The sequence below is a fragment of the Pongo abelii genome, chromosome 7, assembly GCF_028885655.2.
Source record: "Pongo abelii isolate AG06213 chromosome 7, NHGRI_mPonAbe1-v2.0_pri, whole genome shotgun sequence".
NCBI lineage: Eukaryota > Metazoa > Chordata > Mammalia > Primates > Hominidae > Pongo > Pongo abelii.
In genome coordinates this window covers 46003319-46028996 of record NC_071992.2, presented here as the reverse complement: position 1 = coordinate 46028996, position 25678 = coordinate 46003319, and the positions used below count along the sequence as shown (strand labels likewise).

The 25678-nt window shown below is 38.0% G+C and overlaps 1 pseudogene; it reads left to right on the top strand.

Annotated features, from left to right (window-relative positions):
• Positions 1-5605, top strand: part of LOC129060833 (uncharacterized) — a 31463-nt pseudogene extending 25858 nt beyond the window's left edge.
• Positions 5606-25678: the final 20073 nt, after the last annotated feature.

Here is a 25678-nt window from a genome sequence, read left to right as displayed (position 1 = left end):
CTCAATGTGATCCTAAATGTCCCTTTTCAGATTCTACAAAAACAGTTTTTCCAAACTACTGAATGAAAAGAAAGGTTTACCTCTGTGAGATTCATTCACACATCAGAAAGCAGTTTCACAGATAACATCTTTGTAGTTTTTATCTGGGAACACTCATTATTTCACCATAGGCCTCCATGCGATCCCAAATGTCCCTTCTCAGATTTCACAAAAGGACTGTTTCCAATATGCTGAATGAAAGGAAAGGTATACCTATGTGAGATGAATCCACACATCACAAAGCAGTTTCACAAAAAAAATTCTTTCTAGTTTTTATTCCAGGATACTCACTTTTTCAACATAGGCTTCAATGTGATCCCAAATGTCCCTTCACAGATTCTACAAAAGGACTCTTTTCAACCTGCTGAGTCAAAAGAAAGGGTTTAACTTTATGAGAAGAATTCACACATCGCAAGTCAGTTTCACAGATGACTTCTTTCTAGTTTTTATCTGCGGATATTCCCATTTTCACCATAGGCCTCAAAGAGCTCCAAAATATCCCTTTGCAATCCCTACAAAAACAGTGTCTCTAAACTGCTGAAACAAGAAAAAAAGTTGAACTCTGTGAAATGAATCCACACATCACAAAGAAGTTTCACAGATAGCCTCTTTCTAGTTTCAATCTAGGGATATTTTGTTTGTCACAATAGACATCAATGCACTCCCAAATATCCTTCCGCAGATTCTACAAAAGTACTGTTTCCAACATACTGAATCAAAAAAAAGGTTTAACTTTGTGAGATGAATCCACACATCACAAAAAAAGCAGTTTCACAGGTAACTTCTTTCTACGTTTTATCTTTGGATATTTGCTTTTTCAACATAGGCATCAATGCACTCCAAAATGTCCCTTTGCAGTTTCTACAAAAACAGTGTTTCCAAACTGCTGAATCCAAAGAAAGTTTTAGCTCTGTGAGATGAATCCACACATCACAAAGCAGTTTCACAAATAACTTCTTTCTAATTTTTATCTTGTGATATTCACTTTTTCACCATAGGCCTCAGTGAGCTCTCAAATGTCCCTTCACAGATCCTACAAAAACAGTGTTTACAATCTGCTGAATCAAAAGAAAGATTTAACTCTGTGAGAGGAATCTACACATCACAAAGTAGTTTCACAGGTAGCTTCTTTCTAGTTTTATCTGAAAATATTCAGTTCCTCGTCATGGGACTCAATGCACTCCTAAATGACCTTTCACAAACACTACAAAAGAACTGTTTCCAACCTGCTAAATCAAAAGAAAGGTTTACTCCTGTGAGAGGAATCCACACATCACAAAGCAGTCTTAAAAAAAAATTCTTTCCAGTTTTATCTGGGGATATTTGCTTTTTCACTATAGGCCTTAATGAGCTCCCAAATGTCCCTTCCCAGATTCCACAAAAGCTGTGTTTCCAAACTGCTGAATCAAAAGAAAGGTGTAATTCTGTTAAGTGAATCCACAGGTCACAAAGTAGTTTCACAGATAACTTCTTTCTAGTTGTTATCTGGGTATATACGCTTTTTCACCATAGGCTGCAATGAGCTCCCAAATGTTCCTTCACAGATTCTACAAAAACAATGTTTCCAAATTCTGTGATACGAATCCATACATCACAAAGCAGTTTCACAGATAGCTTCTTTCTCATTTGTATCTGGGGATATTAGGATTGTCTCCATAGACCTGTAGAATCCCTTCACAGATTCTACAAAAACATTTTTTCCAAATGGCTGAATCAACAGAAACGTATTACTCTGACAGACGGATTCATACATCAAAAAGCTGTTTCACAGACAGCTTCTTTCTGGTTTGTATCTGGGGATATTTGGTTTCACACCACAGACCTGAATGCGCTCCAAAATGTCCCTTCACAGATTCTACAAAAGGATGGTTCCAACCTGCCAAACCGAAAGAAAGGTTTAACTTTATGAGAAGAATCCACCTGTAATAAGGCAGTTTCACAAATAATTTCTTTCAGTTTTTATCTGGGGATACTTGCTTTTTCACCATAGACCTCAATGAGCTCCCTAATGTCCCTTTGCAGAGTCTACAAAAAGAGTGTTTCCAAACTGCTCAGTGAACGGAAAAATTTAATTCTGTGAGATGAATCCAACATCACAAAGCACTTTCACAGAGAGGTTCTTTCTAATCTTTTTCTGGGGATATTCTCTTTTTCACCATAAGAAACAGTGAGCCCCCAAATGTCTCTTTGCAGGTTCTACAAAAACAGTTTTCCAAACTGCTGAATAAAAAGAAAGTTTAACTCCGTGAGATGAATCCACACATCACAAAGCAGTTTTGCAGATAGCTTCATTCTAGTTTTTATCTGGGGATTCAACTTTTTCACCATAGGCCTCAATGAGCTCCCAAATGTCCCTTCGCAGATTCTCCTGAAACAGTGCTTCCAAACTGTGGACTAAAAATGAAGGCTTGACTCTGTGAAATTAATCAACACATAACAAAGCAGTTTCACAGATTGTTTCTAGTTTTTATATGGGGATATTCGGTCTGTCACCATAGGCCTCTGTTGGGAACAGGCACCCCAAAATCAAGCCATAAACTGGCCCCAAATCTGGCCATAAACAAAATCTCCAGCACTGTGACATGTTCATGATAGCCATAATGCACATGCTCAAAAGTTGTGGGTTTACTGATATGAGGGGAAGGAACACCTGGCCCACCCAGGGCAGAAAACCACTTAAAGTGTTCTTAAACCACAAACAATAGCATGAGCAATCTGTGCCTTAAGGACATGCTCCTGCTGCAGATAACTTGCTCAACCCATCCCTTTATTTCAGCCCATCCTTTCATTTCCCATAAGGGATACTTTTAGTTAATCTAATATCTATAGAAACAATGCTAATGACTGGCTTGTTGTTACTAAGTATGTGGGTAAATCTCTGTTTGGGGCTGTCAGCTCTGAAGGCTGTGGGACCCCTGATTTCCCATTTCACACCTCTATATTTCTGTGTGTGTGTCTTTAATTCCTCTAGTGCTGCTGGGTTAGGGTCTCCCCAACCTAGCTGGTCTCAGCAACTGGCACCCATACGTGGGGGCTCAAATCCAGGTTGAAGGGTCACCAGAGTGACTGTTGGAGAATGTGGAACTAGCTGGAGGATGCCCGAGTACTCTTAAAGCAATCTCCATGGTGAGTAACAAGGGGAGCTCAGAAGCATCAGTGTAACAATGGGACAAATATGGGCTCTGGTTCATTCCACCTTGGAGCTTTTTCACACTGATGATGAAGAGAAAAGAAATTATAACATAGTAACAGAAGAGGTTACAGAGCAGGTTTATTTGCCAGTTAAATATAAAGTGGCAAAGGAGGGAGTGATTCATCTCTACCCTTCTGCAGCCCCTCATTATTATTTTGAAGAAAAAGACCCTCCAGATCTTTCTTTTCCAGAGGACACTGGGAGAAAATTAGTTGCCCCAGTGACTGAGCAGTGCCTTGAGTGATCTCTCCCAGTTCTATTCAGGCAAGAATCCAGCAAGCTAGAAGAGAGGGTGATATACAGGCTTGGCATTTCCCTGTTAGAATACACCCCCAGATCAACAGGGAAATATTATAGCTACATTTCAGCCTTTTCCATTTAAATTACTCAAAGAATTTAAACAAGCTATTCATACTGAAAAAGAATGTAGAAATAATAAGTGAGTCAGGCCTCCAGATAAGGAGAAAAAGAAAACTGCTGAGTTTGAAATATGTCCAAAATGTAAAAAAGGAAATCATTGGGCTAATCAGTGTCACTTTAAGTTTGATAAATATGGTAGTCTAATTTTGGAAAATGTCATGAGGGGTCTGTCCTGGTCCCCTTTTCAAACTGGAGCTTTCCTGGCTCAGGCCATTCCTTCACCCCTGAACAATGTCTGTCCCCCACCACAGCCAGTAGTGCTGCAGTAGGTTTATGCTGTACAAAGGCTGTGTGTCTTCTGCCTGGTGAACACTCACAGAAGGTCCTAACAGGAGTCTGTGGACACTTGCCAGTGGGGATGATAGGACTATTTCTAGGAAGGTCTAGTTTAAATTTAAAAGGGGTACAAATACATACAGGAGTCACAGATTCACATTATAATGGGGAAATTCAAATTGTTATGTCTACTTCTGTTCTCTGGAAAGCAGGGCCAGGAGATCACACAGAATAGCTCCTGATTGTTCCATATGTGGGAATGGGAAAAAGTAAAATTAAATGAACAGGAGGACTTGGAAGCACAAATAAATAAGGCAAAGCAGCTTACTGGGTAAATCAAATTACTGATAAACGTCCTACCTGTGAAATAACTATTCAGGGAAAGAAATTTAAATGTTTGGTAGATACAAGTGGAAATATTTCAATCATTTCTCTACAGCACTGGCCGTCCACATGGCCAATTCAACCTGCACAATTTAACATAGTTGGAGTTGGTAAACTCCTGAAGTATATCAAAGTAACTATATTTTACATTGTGAAGGGCCCGATGGACAACCTGGGACTATTCAACCAATTATAACTTTTGTACCTACAAATTTATGGGGGAGAGATTTATTGCAACAATGGGGATCACAAGTTCTAATTCCAGAACAATTATATAGCCCTCGAAGTCAACATATAATGCATGAAATGGTATATGTCCTTTTTATGGGATTAAAAAAATTTTCAATCTTTGAAAGAATTGCTTCAAGTAGAAAGACACAGTTCCTGCCAAAGATTAGGATATCATTTTTGATGGCAGGCATTGTTAAGCCTCCAGAACTTATACCACTAAAATGGTAAACAGATAAGCCCATTTGGATATAATGATGGTGGATAGAATGATGGTCGCTAAGTAAAGAGAAACTGGAGGCTTTAGAGAAATTAGTTACTGAACAATTAGAAAATGAGCAAATATCTCCGTCATTTTCCCGTTGGAATTCTCCAGTTTTCATAATTAAGAAAAAATCAGGTAAATGGAGAATGTTAATTGATGTAAGAGCCATCAATTCAGTTATACAACCTATGGGAGCATTACAGCCAGGATTGCCTTCTCCTGCTATAATTCCAAAAAAAGTTGGCCTTTAGTAGTCATAGATTTAAAAGACTGTTTGTTTACTATCCCTTTAGCTGAGCAAGACTGTGAACAGTTTGCATTTACAAATCCTGCGTAAACAACGAGTGACTTGCTAAGAATTTTCATTGTTTTACAGATGGATCTAGTAATGGTAAAGCTTCTTATTCTGGATCACAGGTAAAGTTTTCCAGACGCCCTATACTTCAGCTCAAAAAGTGGAGCTTGTAGCTTTAATTGAGGCATTGACTGCTTTTGATATGCCTATTAATGTGATTTCTGATTCTTCATACTTGGTTAATTCTACACAATTAATTAAAAATGGTCGGTTACTATTTCATACAGATAAACACCTGATGACTTTATTTACCCAATTACAAACTGCAGTTAGGAGTAGAATGCACCCTTTTTACATCACTCACATTAAGGCTCATACACCACTTCCAGGACCTTTGCCTGAAGGGAACCAAATGGCTGATCATCTAGTTGCTAAAGCAAGGTCTAATTCTAGACACCTTCACAATTTAACCCGTGTTAATGCCTGTGGTTTTAACCCATGTTAATGCCTCTGGTCTCAAACACAGACACAGCATTACCTGGAAAGGAGCTAAATTTATTATCCAGCAATGCCTAAGTTGCCAAATGGAACACTCCTCATCTTTTACAAGAGGAGTCAATCCTCAAGCATTGGAACCGAATTCTCTTTGGCAAATGGATGTCACACATTTCCCTCGTTTGGGAGACAAGCTTATGTACATGTATGTGTGGATACCTTTTCTCATTTTGTCTGGTCTACATGCCAATCAGGAGAGTCTTCTGCCTGTGTTAAATGTCACCTTTTGCAGTGTTTTGCGGAAATGGGCATTCCAGCGTCTATTAAAACAGATAATGCCCCAGGCTATACTAGCCAAGCTCTAGCTACATTTTTCTCTATGTGGAATATTAAACACATTACTGGTATCCCATACAATTCTGAAGGACAAGCCATAGTGGAAAGAATGAATCTCTCCCTAAAACACAAGTTGCAAAAGCGGGGGGAGGGGGGAACAGAGAATTTGGAACACCACAGATGCAACTGAATCTAGCATTATTAACTTTAAATTTTTTGATGCTGCCCAAAAGCCAGATGTTATCAGCACCTGAACAGCTTCTACAGAAACCAGCTGCAAAGACATAAGCAGAACAACTGATTTGGTGGACAGGTCTGATAACAAAAAGTTGGGAAATAGGTAAAATAATAACTTGGGGTAGAGGTTATTCTTGTGTTTCTCCAGGCCAAAATCAACACCTGATATGGATACCATCAAGATACCTGAAACCTTATCATAAGCCAGATGCTGACGAAGAGATTCTGGGAGGATCCTGAAGACTCCCTGGTTGCAGCCATGTTGAGGCTGATGCTGAGGAGGAACCCAACTCTCACGAGCAACACCCATTGAACACAGCCACCCACTTGGGGACAGATCAAGAAGCTGTCACAGATCATGGAAGAAAACCTGAGGAAAGTGGGACAACAAGTCACAATGAGCAATTTAATGGTAGCTGTGTTCACGGGGATCACCACTGCTATGAGCATTCGTTTAATAAGGGCTGACCCAGAGAACAATTATACTTATTGATTATATTTATCAATCTTGGCTAGCAATGATGCCTGGATGTAATCACTCTATGATGCAGTTACACATGCTTTCTGATCTCAGTATTTAACATAATAAATCTGCTCCTATAATTGAGGCATACTACCCTCAAAAACCTATTTGCAAACAAAATTGAACCTGGCCAGAAAAAATGAATGTAATTGTTTAAGAAGATGGCATTGCAGAACAGGCAGTGGTGCTGCACAACGATTCCTGTGGAATCATTATTAATTGGTCCCCTAAGGGGATGTTTAGCTTGAATTGCACCTCTCAGTCTGCATGCCACATCCACACTATGTTCAGATGGTCTGAACAAAATGGTCAGACGGTAGAAATGATAAGAAATATGGCAAAAGATCCTATTATCTGGAACCATGGTGGTATAGTGGCACCTCAACCTCAAATTATATGGCTGGTTGTAGGAGCTAAACATAATAATTTGTGGAAAATATTAATAGCTCTTAATAAGATAAAAATTTGGGAAAGAATAAAAAAGTTTCTAGAAGGACACTCTACAAACTTGTTTTTGGATATTGCAAAATTAAAAGAACAAATATTTAAATAATCCCAGGCACACCTGATCTTAATGCCAGGAACTGGAGTACTTGAAGGAGATGCAGACAGATTAGCAGCTACTAACCCATTAAAATAGATAAAAACACTTGGGAGCTCTGTTATTTCAATGATGATTGTGCTTTTAATCTGTGTTGTTTGTCTTTGTATAGTCTGCAGAAGTGGATCCCGACTCTTGTGAGAAGTAGCTCACCATGACAAAGCTTCCCTTGCTTTTATTGCTTTGCAAATCAAAGAAGGGGGACAGGCTGGGAACAGGCCCCTCAAAATATGGCCATAAACTGGCCCCAAAACTGGCCATAAACAAAATCTCTGCAGCACTGTGACACGTTCATGATGGCCATAACACCCACGCTGGAAGTTTGGGTTTACTGGAATGAGGACAAGGAAAACCTGGCCCACCCAGGGCAGGAAACCGCTTAAAAGCATTCTTAAAGCAGAAACAATAGCATGAGTGATCTGTGCCATAAGGACATGTTCCTGCTGCAGATAACTATTCTAATCCATCCCTTTATTTGGGCCCATCCCTTCGTTTCCCATAAGGGATACTTTTAGTTAACCTAATATCTATATAAAAATGCTAATGACTGGCTTGCTGTTACTAAATACGTGGGTAAATCTCTGTGCAGGGCTGTCAGTTCTGAAGGCTGTGAGAGCCCTGATTTCCCACTTCCCACCTCTATATTTCTGTGTGTGTGTCTTTAATTCCTCTAGAACCACTGAGTTAGGGTCTCTCTGACTGAGCTGGTCTCAGCAGACCTCAATACACTCTGAATGTATACTCACAGATTCTACAAAAAAACCGTTTCCAACCTCCAGAGTCAAAAGTAAGGTTCAACCCTGTGAGAAGAATCCACATATCACAAAGCAGTTTCACAGATAACTTTTTTCTAGTTTTTATCTGGAGATATTCACTGTTTCACAATAGGCCTCAATGAGCTCACAAAAGCCTCTGCAGATTCTACAAAAACAGTGTTTCCAAATGCTGAATAAAAAGAAAGCTTTAATTCTGTAACAAGAATCCACACCTCACACAGCAGTTCCACAAATAACTTCTTTCTAGTTATTGTCTGGGGATATTCACTTTTTAACCATAGACTTCAATGAGCTTCCAAACGTCTCTTTGCAGATTCTACAAAAAAAAAGTGTTTCAAAACTGCTGAATCAAAAGAAAGTATTAACTCTGTGAAATGAATCCAAACATCACAAAGCAGTTTCACAGATAGATTCTCTCCAGTTTTTATGTGGGAATATTTTGTTTATCACCATAGTTTTCAATGCAGTCCCAAATGGCCCTTGGCAGATTCTACAAAAACAATGTTTCTAAACTGCTGAATAAAAAGAAAGTTTTACCTCTGTGAGATGAATCCACACATGACAAACCAGTTTGACAGATAACTTCTTTCTAGTTTTTATATAGGATAGTTGCTTTTTCTTTTTTTTTATGCTAGATAACAATTTTTTTTTTATTATTATTATACTTTAAGATTTAGAGTACATGTGCACAATGTGCAGCTTAGTTACATGAGCATACATGTGCCATGCTGGTGTGCTGCACCCACTAACTCGTCATCTAGCACTAGGTATATATCCCAATTCTATCCCTTTCCCCTTCCCCCACCCCACAACAGTCCCCAGAGTGTGATGTTCCCCTTCCTGTGTCCATGTGTTCTCATTGTTCAATTCCCATCTATGAGTGAGAATATGTGGCATTGGTTTTTTGTTCTTGCGATAGTTTGCTGAGAATGATGATTTCCAATTTCATCCATGTCCCTACAAAGGACATTAACTCATCCTTTGTTATGGCTGCATAGTATTCCATGGTGTGTATGTGCCACATTTTCTTAATCCAGTCTATCATTGATGGATATTTGGATTGGTTCCAAGTCTTTGCTATTGTGAATAGTGCCTCAGTAAACATATGTGTGCATGTGTCTTTATAGCACATCGATTTATAGTCCTTTAGGTATATACCCAGTAATGGGATGGCTAGCTCAAATGGTATTTCCAGATCTAGATCCCTGAGGAATGGCCACACTGACTTCCACAAGGGTTGAACTAGTTTATAGTCCCACCAACAGTGTAAAAGTGTTCCTATTTCTCCACATCCTCTCCAGCACTTGTTGTTTCCTGACTTTTTAATGATTGCCATTCTAACTGATGTGAGATGGTATCACGATGTGGTTTTGATTTGCATTTCTCTGATGGCCAGTGATGGTGAGCTTTTTTTCATGTATTTTTTGGCTGCATAAATGTCTTCTTTTGAGAAGTGTCTGTTCATGTCCTTTGCCCACTTTTTGATGGGGTCGTTTGTTTTTTTCTTGTAAATTTGTTGGAGTTCATTGTAGATTCTGGATATTAGCCCTTTGTCAGATGAGTAGGTTGCAAAAATTTTCTCCCATTTTGTAGGTTGCCTGTTCACTCTGATGGTAGTTTCTTTTGCTTTGCAGAAGTTCTTGAGTTTAATGAGATCCCATTTGTCAATTTTGGCTTTTGTTGCCATTGCTTGTGATGTTTTAGACATGAAGTCCTTGCCCATGCCTATGTCCTGAATGGTATTGCCTAGGTTTTCTTCTAGGGTTTTTATGGTTTTAGTTCAAACGCTTAAGTCTTGGATACATCTTTAATTGATTTTTGTATAAGATGTAAGGAAGGGATCCAGTTTCAGCTTTCTACATATGGCTAGCCAGTTTTCCCAGCACCATTTATTAAATAGGGAATCCTTTCCCCATTGCTTGTTTTTCTCAGGTTTGTCAAAGATCAGATAATTGTAGATATGCAGCATTATTTCTGAGGGCTCTGTTCAGTTCCGTTGATCTATATCTCTGTTTTGGTACCAGTACCATGCTGTTTTGGTTACTGTAGCCTTGTAGTATAGTTTGAAGTCAGGTAGCGTGATGCCTCCAGCTTTGTTCTTTTGGCTTAGGATTGACTTGGCAATGCCGGCTCTTTTTTGCTTCCATATGAACTTTAAAGTAGTTTTTCCAATTCTGTGAAGAAAGTCATTGGTAGCTTGATGGGGAAGGCATTGAATCTGTAAATTACCTTGGGCAGCATGGCCATTTTCACGATATTGATTCTTCCTACCCATGAGCATGGAATGTTCTTCCATTTGTTTTTGTCCTCTTTTATTTCCTTGAGCAGTGGTTTGTAGTTCTCCTTGAAGAGGTACTTCACGTCCCTTGTAAGTTGGATTCCTAAGTATTTTATTCTCTTTGAAGCAATTGTGAATGGGAGTTCACTCATGATTTGGCTCTCTGTTTGTCTGTTGTTGGTGTGTAAGAATGCTTGTGAATTTTGTACATTAATTTTGTATCCTGAGACTTTGCTGAAGTTGCTTATCAGCATAAGGATATTTTGGGCTGAGACGATGGGGTTTTCTAGATATACAATCATGTCGTTTGCAAACAGGGACAATTTGACTTCCTCTTTTCCTAATTGAATACCCTTTATTTCCTTCTCCTGCCTGATTGCCCTGGTCAGAACTTCCAACACTATGTTGAATAGGAGTGGTGAGAGAGGACATTCTTGTCTTGTGCCAGTTTTCAAAGGGAATGCTTCCAGTTTTTGCCCATTCAGTATGATATTGGCTGTGGCTTTGTCATAGATAGCTCTTATTATTTTGAGATTCGTCCCATCAATACCTAATTTATTGAGAGTTTTTAGCATGAAGTGTTGTTGAATTTTATCAAAGGTCTTTTCTGCATCTATTCAGATAATCATGTGTTTTTTGTCTTTGGTTCTGTTTATATGCTGGATTACATTTATTGATTTGCGCATATTGAAACAGCCTTGCATCCCAGGGATGAAGCCCACTTGATCATGGTGGATAAGCTTTTTGATATGCTGCTGGATTCGGTTTTCCAGTATTTTATTGAGGATTTTTGCGTCATTGTTCATCAAGGATATTGACCTAAAATTCTCTTTTTTTGTTTGTGTCTCTGTCCGGCTTTGGTATCAGGATGATGCTAGCCTCATAAAATGAGTTAGGAAGGATTCCCTCTTTCACTATGGATTGGAGTAATTTCAGAAGGAAGGATACCAGTTCCTTCTTGTAACTCTGGTGGAATTCGGCTCTGAATCCATCTGGTTGTGGACTCTTTTTTGTTGGTAAGCTATTGATTATTGCCACAATTTCAGCTCCTATTATTGGTCTATTCAGAGATTCAACTTCTTCCTGGTTCAGTGTTAGGAGCATGTAGGTGTCAAGGAATTTATCCATTTCTTCTAGATTTTCTAGTTTATTTGCATAGAGGTGTTTGTAGTATTCTCTGATGGTAGTTTGTATTTCTGTGGGATTGGTGGTGATATCCCCTTTATCATTTCTTATTGTGTCTATTTGATTCTTCTCTCTCTTTTTCTTTGTTAGTCTTACTAGCGGTCTATCAATTTTGTTGATCCTTTCAAAAAACCAGCTGCTGGATTCATTAATTTTCTGAAGGGTTTTTTGTGTCTCTATTTCCTTCAGTTCTGCTCTGGTTTTAGTTATTTCTTGCCTTCTGCTAGCTTTTGAATGTGTTTGCTCTTGCTTTTCTAGTTCTTTTTATCGTGATGTTAGGGTGTCAGTTTTGGATCTTTCCTGCTTTCTCTTGTAGGCATTTAGTGCTATAAATTTCCCTTTACACACTGCTTTGAATGCATCCCAGAGATTCTGGTATGTTGTGTCTTTGTTCTCATTGGTTTCAAAGAACATCTTTATTTCTGCCTTCATTTCATTATGTACTCAGTAGTCACTCAGGAGCAGGTTGTTCAGTTTCCATGTCATTGAGCGTTTTTGAGTGAGATTCTTAATCCTGAGTCCTAGTTTACACTGTGATCTGAGAGACAGTTTGTTATAATTTCTGTTCTTTTACATTTGCTGAGGAGAGCTTTACTTCCAAGTATATGGTCAATTTTGGAATAGGTGTGGTGTGGTGCTGAAAAAAATGTATATTCTGTTGATTTGGGGTGGAGAGTTCTGTAGATGTCTATTAAGTCAATTTGGTGCAGAGCTGAGTTCAATTCCTGGGTATCCTTGTTGACTTTTTGTCTCGTTGATCTGTCTAATGTTGACAGTGAGGTGTTAAAGTCTCCCATTATTAAAGAGTGGGAGTCTAAGTCTCTTTGTAGGTCACTCAGGACTTGCTTTATGAATCTGGGTGCTCCTGTATTGGGTGCATATATATTTAAGATAGTTAGCTCTTCTTGTTGAATTTCTCCCTTTACAATTATGTAATGGCCTTCTTTGTCTCTTTTGATCTTTGTTGGTTTAAAGTCTGTTTTATCAGAGACTAGGATTGCAACCCCTGCCTTTTTTTGCTTTCCATTTGCTTGGTAGATCTTCCTCCATCCTTTTATTTTGAGCCTATGTGTGTCTCTGCACATCAGATGGGTATCCTGAATACAGCACTCTGATGGGTCTTGACTCTTCATCCACTTTGCCAGTCTGTGTCTTTTAATTGGAGCATTTAGTCCATTTACATTTAAAGTTAATATTGTTATGTGTGAATTTGATCCTGTCATTATGATGTTAGCTGGTTATTTTGCTCGTTACCTGATGCAATTTCTTCCTAGTCTCGATGGTCTTTACATTTTGGCATGATTTCGCAGGAGCTGGTACCGGTTGTTCCTTTCCATGTTTAGCACTTCCTTCAGGAGCTCTTTTAGGGCAAGCCTGGTGGTGACAAAATCTCTCAGCATTTGCTTGTCTGTAGAGTATTCTATTTCTTCTTCACTTATGAAGCTTAATTTGCCTGGATATGAAATTCTGGTTTGAAATTTCTTTTCTTTAAGAATGTTGAATATTGGCCCCCACTGTCTTCTGGCTTGTAGGGTTTCTGCTGAGAGATCTGCTGTTAGTCTGATGGGCTTCCCTTTGAGAGTAACCCGACGTTTCTCTCTGGCTGCCCTTAACATTTTTTCCTTCATTTCGACATTGGTGAATCTTACAATTATGTGTCTTGGAGTTGCTTTTCTGCAGGAGTATCTTTGTAGCATTCTCTGTATTTCCTGAATCTGAATGTTAGCCTGCCTTGCTAGACTGGGGAAGTTTTCCTGGATAATATCCTGCAGAGTGTTTTCCAACTTGGTTCCATTCTCCCTGTCACTTTCAGGTACACCATTCAGACGTAGATTTGGTCTTTTCACATAGTCCCATGTTTCTTGGAGGCTTTGCTTGTTTCTTTTTATTCTTTTTTCTCTAAACTTCCCTTCTTGCTTCATTTCATTCATTTCATCTTCCATCACTGATACCCTTTCTTCCAGTTGATTGCATCAGCTCCTGAGGCTTCTGCATTCTTCATGTAGTTCTTGAGCCTTGGTTTTCAGCTCCATCAGCTCCTTTAAGGACTTCTCTGTATTGTTTATTCTAGTTGTACATTCGTCTACATTTTTTTCAAAGTTTTTAACTTCTTTGCCTTTGGTTTGAATACCCTCCCGTAGCTCAGAGTAATTTGATCATCTTAAGGCTTCTCTCAGCTCGTCAAAGTCATTCTCCATCCAGCTTTGTTCCGTTGCTGGTGAGGAACTGCGTTCCTTTGGAGGAGGAGAGGCGCTCTGATTTTTAGAGTTTCCAGTTTTTCTGCTCTGTTTTTTCCCCATCTTTGTGGTTTTATCTATTTTTGGTCTTTGATGATGGTGATGAACAGATGGGTTTTTGGTGTGGATGTCCTTTCTGTTTGTTAGTTTTCCTTCTAACAGACAGGACTCTCAGCTGCAGGTCTGTTGGAGTACCCAGGCCTGTGAGGTGTCAGTCTGCCCCTGCTGGGGGCTGCCTCCCAGTTAGGCTGCTTAGGGGTCAGGGCTCAGCGACCCACTTGAGGAGGCAGTCTGCCCATTCTCAGATATCCAGCTGTGTGCTCGGAGAACCAGTGCTCTCTGCAATGCTGTCAGACAGGGACATTTAAGTCTGCAGAGGTTACTGCTGTCTTTTTGTTTGTCTGTGCCCTGCCTCCAGAGGTGGAGCCTACAGAGGCAGGCAGGCCTCCTTAAGCTGTGGTGAGCTCCACCCTGTTCGACCTTCCCAGCTGCTTTGTTTACCTAAGCAAGCCTTGGCAATGGCAGATGCCCCTCCCCCAGCCTTGCTGCCACCTTGCAGTTTGATCTCAGACTGCTTTGCTAGCAATCAGTGAGACACCGTGGGTATAGGGCCGTCTGAGCCAGATGTGGGATATAATCTCATGGTGTGCCATTTTTTAAGCCCATCGGAAAAGTGCAGTATTTGGGTGGGAGTGACCCGATTATCCAAGTGCTGTCTCTCACCCTTTTATTTGACTAGGAAAGGGAACTCCCTGACCCCTTGCACTTCCCGAGTGAGGCAGTGCCTCGCCCTTCTTCGGCTCGTGCATGGTGCATGCACCCACTGACCTGCGCCCACTGTCTGGCACTCCCTAGTGAGATGAGCCCGGTACTTCAGATGGAAATGCAGAAATCACCCATCTTCTGTGTCACTCACGCTGGGAGCTGTAGATCAGAGCTGTTCCTATTCAGCCATCTTGGCTCCCCTTGATAGTTGCTTTTTCAACATAGGACTTAATGTGCTCCCAAATGTCCCTTCAGAGATTCTACAAAAACAGTGTTTCCAAACTGCAGAATTAAAAGAAAGGTTTAACTCTGTGAGATGAATCCACACATCACAAAGAAGTTTCACAGATATCTTCTTTCTAGTTTTTGTCTGGGGATATTCAGTTTGTCAACGTAGACCTCAATGCATTTGCAAATGTCTTTTCATAGTTTCTACAAAATAACTGTTTCCAACCCGCTGAATAAAAGAAAGTTTTAACACTATGGGAAGAGTCCAAACATCACAAAGTAGTTTCACAAATAACTTCTTTCTAGTTTTTATCTGGGGATATTCACCCTTTCAGCATAAGACTGAATGAGCTCCCAAGTCACTTTGCAGATTTTACTAAAACAGTGTTTCCAAAATGCTGAATCAAAAGAAAGGCTTATCTCTGTTAGATGAATCCACAATTTACAAAGTATTTGTTAGATTTTTTCTAGTTTTTAAATGAGGATATATGCTTTTTTACTGTAGATCTCAATGCGTTTCCATATGTCCCTTCACAGATTGTACAAAAACAGTGTTTCCAAACTGCTGAATCAAAAGATAGCTTTAACTCTGTGAGAGGAATGCACACATCACAAAGCAGTTTCACAGATAGCTTCTTTCCAGTTATTATCTGGGATATAGCTTTCTCATTATAGGCCTTAATGAGCTCTTAAATGGCCCTTCACACATTCTTCAAAAACAGTGTTTCCAAACTGCTGAATCAAAGCAAAAGTTCATCTCTGTGAGATGAATCAACACATCACAAAGCAGTTTCAGAGATGGCTTGTTTGTAGTTTTTATCTGGGGGTAATCAGTTTGTCACCATAGTCCTCAATGTGTTCTCAAATGTGTCTTCACAGATTCTACAAAAACAGTGTTTCCTAAACTGCTGAATGAATACAAAGGTTTAACTCTTTGAGATGAATCCACAGTTCACAAAGAAGTTACACAGAAGGCTTCTTTCTAGTTTCCATCTGGGGATAATCGTGCTTTCACCAGAAGCCTCATTGAGTTCCCAAATGCCCCGTCACAGATGCTACAACAACTGTGTTTCTAAACTGCTGAATCAAAAGAAAAGTTTAACTCTATGTGATGAATCCACACATCACAAAGCAGTTTCACAAATAGCTTCTTTCTAGTTTTTTTTCTGGGGATATTCACGTTTTTGCCATTAGCCTCAATGTTCTCCCAAATGTCCCTTCAGAGATTAATGAAAAAACTGTCTCCAGCCTACTGAATAAAAAAAAAATTTCAGCTCTGTGAGACGAATAAGCACATCACAAATAAGTTTCACAGATAAATTGTTTCTAGTTTTTATTTGGGAACATTTTCTTTTCCACCACAGGCCTCAATAAGCTTTCAAATGTCCCTTCACAAATTCTACAAACACAGTGTTTCCAAACTGCTGAATCAAAAGAAAGTTTTAACCCTGTGAGATGAGTCCACACATCACAACACAGCTTCACAGATAGCTTCATTCTAGTCTTATCTGGGAATATTCTTCTTGTCACCATATGCCTCAATGAGCTTCCAAATATCCCTTCGCAGATTCTACAAAAACAGTGTTTTTAAAATGCTGAATCAAAAGAAAGGTTTAATTTTGTGAGATGAATCCACACATCACAAAGCAGTTTCACAGATAGCTTCTTTCTAATTTTTATCTTGGGATATTCAGTTTGTCACCATAGACATTCATGCACTCACAATTGTCCCTTTGCAGATTCTTCAAAAGGGCTGTTTCCAACATGCAGCATCAAAGGAAAGCTTTAACTCTGTGAGATGAATCCACACAACAGAAAGCAGTTTCACAGATGACTTCTTTCTACTTTTTATCTGGAGATATTTTCTTTTTCACCATAGGCCTCAATTTGCTCCCTAATATCCCTTTGCAGATTTTACAAAAACATTGTTTCCAAATTGCTGAATCAAAACTTTTAACTCTGTGTGATGTACCCACACATCAAAAAGCAGTTTCACACGTAGTTTCTTTCCAGTTTTTCACTGGGGATATTTGTTTTTTTACCATAAGCATCAATGCACTCCTAAATGTCCCTCAGCAGATTGCACAAAAGGACTGTTTCCCACCTGCAGAATAAAAAGTAAAGTTCACCTCTGTGAGAATAATCCACACATCACAAAGCAGTTTCAGAGATAACTACTTTCTAGTTTTAATCTGGGGATATTTGCTTTTTCAACATAGGCCTCAATGAGCTCCCAAATATCCCTTTGTAGCTTCTACAAAAACAGTGTTTCAACACTGCCCAGTCAAAAGAAAAGTTTAACTGTGTGAGAAGAATCCACACATCACAAAGCAATTTCAGAAATAACTTCTTTTGGTTTTTATCTGGGGGTATTCCCTTTTTCACCATAGGACTTAATGAGTTTTCAAATGTCCCTTTGCAGATTCTACTAAAACCGTGTATCCAAACTGATGAGTCAAAAGAAAGGTTTAACACTTTTAAGTGAATTTACACATCACAAAGGAATTTCACAGATAACATCTTTCTAGTTTTTATATGGGGTATTTCCTTTGTTGCTATAGGCCTCAATGACTTCAAAAATGAGCTGAGATGGTGCCACTGCACTCCAGCCTGGGTGACAGAGCAAGAATCTATCTCAAAAAAAAAAAAATGTTCCTTCACAGTTTCTACAAAAACACTGTTTCCAAACTGCTGAATTAAAAACAAGGTTTAACTATGTGAAGTGAATCCACACATCACAAAGCAGTTTTACAGATAGCTTCTTTCTAGTTTTTAACTGGTAATATTCACTTTTTCATTGTAGGACTCAATGAGCTCCCAAATGTCCCTTTGCAGATCCTGCAAAAACAGTGCTTCAAAACTGCTGAATCAAAGGGAAGATTTAACTATGTTAGGTAAATTCACACGTGACAAGGCAGTTTCAAAGATAACTTATTTCTAGTTTTTATCTGGGGATACTTGCTTTTTTCACCATAGGCCTCAATACGATCCCAAATTTCCCTTCACAGATTCTACAAGATCTGTTTCCAACCTGCTGAGTAAATAATGTTTTAACTCTGTGAGAAGAATCCACACATCACAAAGCAGTTTCACAGATAACTTCTTTCTAGTTTTTATCAGGATATTCACTTTTTCACAACGTGCCTTGATGAGCTCAAAAATGTCCCTTCACAGATTCTAAAAAAACAGTGTTTCCAATCTGAGGAATCAAAAAAAGAATTGTCTTGGTGGGATGAATTTACACATCACAAAGCAGTTTCACAGATATTTCCTTTCTAGTTTTTATTGGGGGATATTCAGTTTGTCACCATAGGCCTCAGTGTGCTCCCAAATGTCCCTTTGCAGGTTATACAAAAGCACTGTTTCCAATCTGCTGAATGAAAACAAATATTCACCTCTGTGAGAAGAATTTATGCATCATAAAGCAGTTTCATTTATGCATTCTTTCTAGTTTTTATCTGGTGATATTCACTTTTTCACCATTTGCCTTAATGAGCTCCAAAATGTCCATTCCCAAAATCTAAAACAACAATGTTTCCAAACTGCTGAATCAAAAGAAAAGTTTAACTCTGTGAGATAAATCCACACATCACAAAGCAGTTTCACAAACAACTTCTTTCTAGTTTTTATCTGGGGATATTCTCTTTTTCACCATAGACCTCAATGAGTTCACAAATGTCCCTTTGCAGATACTACAAAATCATTGTTGCAAACTGATGAATCAAATCAAAAGTTAACTCTGTGAGATGAATCTACACATGACTTAGCAGTTTCACAGATAGCTTCTTTCATGTTTTTATCTGGGGATATTCACTTTTTCACCATAGACCTCAATGAGCTCACAAATGTCTTTTCACAGATTCTACAAAAACTGTGTTGCAAACTGCTAAATCAAAAGAAAAGTTTAATTTTATGAGGTGAATCCACCAATCACATGGCAGTTTCACAGTTTGTTTCTTTCTAGTTTTTATCTGGGAATATTCACTTTTTCACTTTAGACCTCAGTTTGCTTTCAAATATCCTCTTGCAGCTTCTACAAAAAATGCGTTTCCAAACTGTTGAATCAAAAAACGGTTTAACTTTGTGAGATAAATACACAAATCACAAAGCAGTTTCACAGATAGCTTCTTTCTACTTTTAAACTGCAGATATTCAGTTTTTCACCATAGACATCAATGGGCTTCAATTGTCACTTTGCAGGATCTAAAAAGAGTGTTTCTAACCTCCTGAATAAAACTGAAGGTTAAACTTTGTAAGATTAATCCACATATCACAAAGCACTTTAAAGATAACTTCCTTTTAGTTTTTATCTTTTGATATTCTGTTTTTCACTATAGGCCTCAATGGGCTCCCAAATGGCCCTTTGCAGATTCTACAAAAAGAGTGTTTCCAACCTGCTGAATCAAAGGAAATGTTTAGTTCTCTGAGATGAATCTGAACATCCAACAGCAGTTTCACAGATAACTTCTTTCTAGTTTTTAACTGGGAATATTCTCTTTTTCACCACAGGCCTCAATGAGTTTCAAATATCCCTTTTTAGATTCTACAAAAAGAGGGTTTCCAACATGCTGAGTCAAAAGAAAGATTTAACTGTGTGAGATGAATCCACATCCAAAAGCAGTTTCACAGGTAGTTTCTTTCTAGTTTTTATCTGGGGATATTCCGTTTTGCACCACAGGATTCTTTCAGCTTCCAAATGTCTCTGTGCAGACTTCACAAAATAGTATTTCCAACCTGTTGTTTGAAAAGAAAAAAAAGTTTTCACTCTGTGAGATGACTCCACACATCACAAAGCAGTTTCACAGGTGGCTTTTTTCTATATTTTATCTGGGGATATTCTGTTTTTTACCCTACGCCTCAATAAGCTCTCAAATGTCCTTTTACAGATGCTACAAAAAGAGTATCTTCAACTTGTTGATCAAAAGTAAAGTTTAACTCTGTGAGATGAATGCACACATCACAAAGAAGTTTCACAGATAGCTTCTAGCCAGTTTTTATCAAGAGATATCCTGTCCTTCCCCATAGGCCTCAATGACCTCCCAAATGTCTTTTCACAGATACTACAAAAACAGTGAGTCCAAGCTGCTGAATCAAAATGAAAATTTAACTCTGTGGGTTGAATCCACACTGTGGAAAGTAGTTTCAAAGATAGCTTCTTTCGAGTTTATATTTGTAGATATTTGATTTTTGACTATAGGTCTCAATGGGCTCCCAAATGTCTCTTTTCAGATTCTACACAAGGAGTGTTTCCAACCTGCTGAATCAAAAGAAAAGTTTAGCTCTGTGAGATGAATGCACACATCACTGAGCAGTTTAACAGGTAGCTTCTTTCTACTTTTTATTTGGAGATATTTGGTTTCTCACCATAGGCCTCAATGGGCACCAAAATATTTCTTTGCTCTTTCTACAAAAAGAGCGTTTCCAAACTGCTGAATCAAAAGAAAACTTTCAATTCACTAGATGAATCCACACATCAAAAAGCTGCTTCACAGATAGTCTCTTTCTAGTGTATATCTGGGAATAGTTGCTTTTTCACTTTAGACATCAGTGTGCTTTCAAATGTCCTTTTGCAGGACTACAAAAAGACTCTTTCCAACCTGTTGAACCAAAAGAAAGTTTTAACTTTGTGAGACAAATCCACAAATCACAAAGCTGTTTCAGAGCTAGCTTTCTTCTACTTTTGAACTGCAGATATTCGGTTTTTCACCATAGACCAAAATAGGCTCCAATTGTCTCTTTGTAGATTCTAAAAAAAGAACGTTTCAAACCTGCTAAAGCATAAGAAAGATTTAAGTTTGTGAGATGAATCCAAACATCAAATATCAGTTACACAGATAGTTTCTTTTTATAGTTTTTATCTGGGGATTTTCGGTTTTTCACCATAGGATTTAATGGGCTCCCAAATATCTCTTCACATATTCTACAGAAAGAGTGTTTCAAACTTCCTGAATCAAAACATAGGTTTAAATTTGTGAGATGAATTCACACATTACAAAGAATTTTCACAGGGAGCTTTTTCTATTTTTTATCTGGGAATATTCGGTTTTTCAACAAAGGACACAAAAAGCTTCCAAATGTCCCTTCAGAGATTCTTCAAAAAAAGTGTTGCAATCCTGCTGAGTCAAAAGAAAGATTTAATCCTGTGAGATGAATCCACACATCTCAAAGCAGTTTCACAGATAGCTTCATTCTAGTTTTTATCTGGGGATATTCTGTTTTTAACAATAGGCCTCACAAGGCTCCCAAATGTTTCTTTGCAGATGCTATAAAAAGATTGTTTCCAACCTCGTGAATTAAAGGAAGGTTTAACTCTGTGAGATAAATCCACACATCACAAAGCAGTTTCACAGTTAACTTCTTCTAGATTTTATTTGAGGATGTTCAGTTTTTCACTATACACTTCAAAAAGCTCCCAAATGTCCCTTCACAAATTCTACAAAAAGAGTGTTTCCCACCTGCTGAATCAAAAGAAAGGTTTAACTCTGTGAGTTGACTCCACACATCAAAAAGCAGTTTCAGAGATAGCCTCTTTGTACTTTTTATCTATATGGGGATTTTCAGCTTTTAATTGTAGGATTCAATGTGCTCCCAAATGTTCCTTCACAGACTCCAGAAAAAGAGTGTTTTCAACCTTCTGATCAAAACTAAGCTTTAAGTCTGAGAGATGAATCCACACATCACAAAGCAATTTCACAGATAGCTTCTTTCTACTTTTTATCTGGGGATATTTGGTTTTCTACCATTGGCCTCAATTGGCTCCCAAATTTTCCTTCACAGTTTCTATAAGAAAAGTGCTTATAATCTGCTGAATCAAGGAAAGGTTTCACTGTATTAGATAAGTCCACACATCACAAAGCAGTTTCTCAGATAGCTTCTTTCTAGCTTTTTATCTGGGAGTACTCACTTTTTCACTTCAGACTTCACTTTGCTTTCAAATGTCCTTTGCAGTTTCTACAAAGAGAGTTTCCAACCTGCTGAATGAAAAGCAAGGTTTAACTTTGTGAGATACATACACAAATCACAAAGCAATTTCACAGATAGCTTCTTTCTACTTTTAAATGACAGATATTCGGTTTTCCACTGTACGCCTCAATGGGCTCCAAATGTGTCCTTGCAGATTCTAAAAACGAGTGTTTCCGACCTCCTTAATCAAAAGAAAGGTTAAACTCTGTAAGATTAATTCATATATCACAAAGAACTTTCAAAGATAACTTTCTTCTAGTTTTTATCTTTTTATATTCAGTTTTTCACTATAGGCCACTATGGAGTCCCAAATGTCCCTTTGTAATTTCCACAAAAAGAGTGTTTCAAACCTGCTGAATCAAAAGAAAGGTTTAACTATGTGAGATGAATCCACACATCACATGCCAGTTTCAATGATAACTTCTTTCCAATTTTTAGTTGGTTTTTCACCGTAAACCTCAATGAACTTTGAATGTCCCTTCATAGATCCTACAAAAAGAGTCTTTGTAATCTGCTAGGTCAAAGAAAGGTTTAACTGTGTGAGATGAAAGCAGTTTCACAGGTAGTTTCTTTCTAGTTTTTATCTGGGGATATTCAGTTTCTCACTTAGGATTCAAAGGGCTCCCAAATATCTCTTCACAGATTTTTTCAAAAAAAGTATTTCCAACCAGCTGAATTAAAAAAAAGGTTTAACACTGTGAGATAACTCCACACATCACAAAGCGGTTTCACAGATACCTTTTTCTTAAATTTTATTGGGGATAATCAGTTTTTTACCATAGGCCTCATTAAGTTCTCAAATGTCCTTTCGCATATGCTACAAAAAGAGTGCTTCCAACTTGCTTATCAAAAGTAAGGTTTAACTCTGTGAGATATATTCACACACCACAAAGAAGTTTAACAGATAGCTTCTATCCAGTTTTTATCAATGGATATTCAGTTCTTCACCAAAGGCCACAATGACTTCCAAAATTTCCCTTCACAGATACTACAAAAAGAGTGTGTCCACGTTGTTGAATCAAAAAGAAAATTTAACTCTGTGAGAGGAATCCATCTCACAATCCATCTGCACAAAACAATTTCAAGGATAGCTTCTTTCCAGTTTTTTCTTTGGATATTCAATTTTTGACTATAGGTCTCAATGGGCTCCCAAATGTCTCTTTTCAAATTCTACTGAAGGAGTGTTCCCAACCTGCTGAATCAAAAGAAAGGTTTAGCTCTGTGAGACGAATGCACATATCACTAAGCAGTTTCACAGATAACTTCTTTCTAATTTTTTTCTGGGAATATTTCCTTTTTCACTTTAGACCTCAGTTTGCTTTCAAATGTTTTCTTTTGTGGGTTCTACAAAAAGACTCTTTCCAACATGCTGAATCAAAAGAAAGTTTTAACTCTGTGAGGTGAATCCACACTTCACAAAACAGTTTCACAGATAGCTTCTTTCTAGATTTATCTGGATATTCAGTTTTTCACCATAGTTCTACATAAGCTCCCAAATATCCCTTTGCAGATTCTACAAAAAGAGTGTTTCCAACCTGCTGATAAAAAGTAAGGTTTAACTTTGTGAGATATATCCACACATCACAAAGGAGTTTCCCAGATAGCATCTTTCCAGTTTTGTTTTTTTTTTTCTGGGGATACTAGGTTTTTCACCATAGGCCTCAATAAGCTTCCAAATGTTCCTTCACAGATACTACAAAAAAGTGTTTCTAACCAGTTGAATTGAAATAAAGATTTAACTCACTGATAAACTCTATGAGATGAATCCACACATCACAAAGACATTTCACAGATAGCTAATTTCTAGTTTTTATCTGGGGATATTTGGTTTTTCACCACAGGCCTCAGAGTCTCCCAAATATCCCTTTAAAGAGTCTTCAAAAAGTGTTTCCAATCTGCACAATCAAAAGAAAGGTTTAGCTCTCTGCAACGATTTTAGACATCACAAAGCAGTTTTACAGATAGCTGCTTTCTAGTTTTATCTGGGAACATTTGCTTTTTCACTATAGGCTCCAATGAGTTCCCAAATGTCTCTTTGCAGATTCTACAGTAAAAGTGTTTCCAATCTGCTGATTCAAAGGAAAGGTTCAAATTTCTGAGATGAAACCACACATCAAAAAGATGTTTCACAGATTGCTAATTTCTAGCTTTTAACTGAGGATATTCAGTTTTTCATCCTAGGCCTCAATGGAATCCAAATGTCCCTTTGCAGATTCTACAAAAAGAGAGACTCCAACTTTCTGAATGAAAAGAAATGTTAAACTCTTTGGATTGAATGCATATATCAAAAAGCAGTTTCACAGATATCCTCTGTCTAGTTTTTATGTGGGGTTATTTCTTTTTTTTATTATAGGATTCAGTAAGCTCACAAATGTCCCTTTCCAGAAAAAATGTGTTTCTAACTTGCAAATCAAAAGTAAAATTTAACTGCATGAGCTGAATCTGCACATCATCAGCTAGTTCATAGATAGCTTCTTGCTAGCTTTCATATGGAGATATTTGGTTTTTCACCATAAGCCTCAAAGGGCTTCCAACTCTCCCTTCACAGATACTACAAAAAGTGTTTTTCCAATATGCTGCATCAAAGGAAACCTTTAACTGTGTAAGATGAATCCACACATCACAAAGCAGTTTCACAGATAGCTTTTTTCTCATTTTTATCTGGGGATACCCCCTTTTTATCTTATAGGCCTCAATGTGTTCCCAAGTGATTCTTTCTAGTTTTTATTTAGAGATACTCGGTTTTTCACCACAGAGCTTAACATTCTCCCAAAAGTCCCCTTGCAGATTCTATAAAAAGAGTATTTTGAAACTATTGAATCAAAAGCTAGGTAAAAAATACAAAAAGTTAGGTTTAACTCTGTGAGGTGAATCCACACATCACAAAGCAATTTCACAGATAGCTTCTTTCTAGTTTTTATGTGGGGATATTTGGTGTTTCACCATCAGCCTGAAAAGGGCTTTCAAATTTCCCTTCGCAAATTCCACAGTAGAGGTTTCCAACCCACTGCTTTAAAAGAAAGGTTTAACTCTCTGAGATGAATCCACACATCACAAAGCAGTTTCAAAGATACCTTCTTTCAAATTTCCACATAAAGATATTTTGTTTTTAAAAATATGCCTCAATGGGCTCCCAAATGTCCCTCTGCAGATTCTACAAAAAGAGTGTTTCCAGCATGCTGAATGAAAACAAAGGTTTACCTCTGTGAGATGAATCCACACATCACAAAGCAGTTTCAGAGATAGTTCTCTCTAGTTTTAATCTGGGGATATTCAATTTTTTGCCATGGGCCTCAATGGGCTCCCAAATTTCCCTTTGCCAATGCTGCAAATAGAGTGTTTCCAACCTGCTGAATCAAAGGAAAGGTTTAACTTCGTGAAAATGAATCCACACATTACAAATGAGTTTCACGGACAGGTTCTTTCTAGTTTTATCTAGAGATATTCAGTTTTTCACCATAGGCTTCAATGGGCCTTTAAATGTCCCTTTGCTGATTCTGCAAAAAGAGTGTTTCCAACCTGTTGGATCAAAACAAAGGTTTAACATTTTGGGAAGAATCCACACATCACAAATCAGTTTCACAGGTAGCTTTTTTTTAGTTTTTATCTGGGGATGTTCTTTTTTTCACCATAGGCCTCACTGGGCCTCCAAATATCTCTCACAGAATCTCCTATAAGAGTGTTTTCAACTTTCTGAATCCAAAGAAAGGTATAACACGTTAAGATGACTCCACTTATCATAAATCAGTTTCACAGGTAGCTTCTTTCCTAGTTTTATCTGAGGATATTGTGTTTTTCTCCATAGACCTCAATGGGCTCTTAAATGTCCTGTCACAGATTCTCCAAAAAGATTGTTTCCAACTTGTTGAATCAAAAGATCGTTTTAACACTGTGAGAAGAATACACACATAACAAATCAGTTTCACAGGTAGCTTTTTTCTGATTTTTTACTTG